This window comes from Triticum dicoccoides, chromosome 3B, assembly GCF_002162155.2.
Source record: "Triticum dicoccoides isolate Atlit2015 ecotype Zavitan chromosome 3B, WEW_v2.0, whole genome shotgun sequence".
Lineage (NCBI taxonomy): Eukaryota > Viridiplantae > Streptophyta > Magnoliopsida > Poales > Poaceae > Triticum > Triticum dicoccoides.
Window position 1 is genome coordinate 34,992,661 of NC_041385.1, and position 2,469 is coordinate 34,995,129.

Here is a 2,469-nt window from a genome sequence, read left to right on the forward strand (position 1 = left end):
CTTCACTAGAGCAGCAGCTGAATTGCCGTTTCATGAAGTATCCCTTTGTTCCCTTGCCCTTCTTGAAACTAGTGGTTTCACCAACCATCAACAATTGATGCTCCTTCTTGCTTTCTACTTTCGCGGTGTCAAACATCATGAATATTTCAAGGATCATCATATCTATCCCTGATATGTTATAGTTACTCATGAAGCTCTAGCAGCTTGGTGGCAATGACTTTGGGGAAACATCACTATCTCATCTGGAGGATCAACCCCCACTCGATTAAAGTGATTGTTGTGCTCAGACAATCTGACCACAAGCTCAACGATTGAGCTTTTCTCCCTTAGTTTGCAGGCTAAGAAAATCGTCGGAGGTCTTATACCTCTTGACGTGGGCACGAGCCTGAAATCCCAATTTCAGCCCTCGAAACATCTCATATGTTCCGCGACGTTTCGAAAACGTCTTTGGTGCCTCTACTTAAACCATTTAATTGAACTATCATGTAGTTATCAAAACGTGTATGTCCGATGTTCGCAACATCGACAAATGACGTTGGGGTTCAGCACACTGAGCGGTGCATTAAGGACATAAGCTTTCTACTGATCGCATAATCGCTACTATCAACTTTCAACTATATTTTCTCTAGGAACATATCTAAACAGTGGAACTAAAGCGCGAGCTTACGACATAATTTGCAAAAGGTCTTTTGACTATGTTCAGGATAATTAAGTTCATCTTATGAACTCCCACTTAGATAGACATCCCTCTGGTCATCTAAGTGATCACATGATCCGAGTCAACTAGGCCGTGTCCGATCATCACGTGAGACGGACTAGTCATCATCGGTGAACATCTTCATGTTGATCGTATCTACCATACGACTCATGCTCGACCTTTTGGTCTCCGTGTTCCGAGGCCATGTCTGCACATGCTAGGCTCGTCAAGTTAACCCTAAGTGTTTTCGCTGTGTAAAACTGTCTTACACCCGTTGTATGTGAACGTAAGAATCCATCACACCCGATCATCACGTGGTGCTTAGAAGCGACGAACTGTAGCAACGGTGCACAGTTAGGGGAGAACACTTCTTGAAATTGTTGTAAGGGATCATCTTATTTACTACCGTCGTCCTAAGTAAACAAGATGCATAAAACATAATAAACATCACATGCAATTATATAAAGTAGTGACATGATATGGCCAATATCATATAGCTCCTTTGATCTTCATCTTCGGGGCTCCATGATCATCTTGTCACCGGCATGACACCATGATCTCCATCATCATGATCTCCATCATCATGTCTTCATGAAGTTGTCACGCCAACGACTACTTCTACTTCTATGACTAACGCGTTTAGCAATAAAGTAAAGTAGTTTACATGGCGTTCTTCAATGACACGCAGGTCATACAATAAATAAAGACAACTCCTATGGCTCCTGCCGGTTGTCATACTCATCGACATGCAAGTCGTGAATCCTATTACAAGAACATGATCAATCTCATACATCACATATCATTCATCACATTCTTCTTGGCCATATCACATCACATAGCATACCCTGCAAAAACAAGTTAGACGTCCTCTAATTGTTGTTGCATGTTTTACGTGGCTGCTATGGGTTTCTAGCAAGAACGTTTCTTACCTACGCAAGACCACAACGTGATATGCCAATTGCTATTTACCCTTCATAAGGAACCTTTTCATCGAATCCGTTCCGACTAAAGTGGGAGAGGCTGGCACCCGCTAGCCACCTTATGCACCAAGTGCATGTCAATCGGTGGAACCTGTCTCACGTAAGAGTACGTGTAAGGTCGGTCCGGGCCGCTTCATCCCACAATACCGTCGAAACAAGATTGGACTAGTAACGGTAAGCATATTGAACAACATCAACGCCCACAACTACTTTGTGTTCTACTCGTGCAAAGAATCTACGCAATAAACCTGGCTCATGATGCCACTATTGGGGAACGTAGTAGAAATTCAAAATTTTCCTACGTGTCACCAAGATCTATCTATGGAGAGACCAGCAACGAGTAGAAAGAGAATGCATCTACATACCCTTGTAGATCGCTAAGCGGAAGCGTTCAAGTGAACGGGGTTGATGGAGTCGTACTCGTCGTGATTCAAATCACCGATGATCAAGTGCCGAACGCACGGCACATCCGCGTTCAACACACGTACAGCCCGGTGACGTCTCCCAAGCCTTGATCCAGCAAGGAGAGAGGGAGAGGTTGAGGAAGACTCCATCCAGCAGTAGCACAACGGCGTGGTGGTGGTGGAGGAGCGTGGCAATCCTGCAGGGCTTCGCCAAGCACCGCGGGACAGGAGGAGTACTTGTGAGAGGGGGAGGGCTGCGCCAGAACTTCGTGTATAGCTCCCATGCGCCTCCCCACTATATATAGGGGTAGAGGGGCTGGTTTCTTGCCCTCCAAGTCCATTGGGGCGTTGGCCAAGGTGGGAGGAAAGAAATCTCATTATTTCCTTC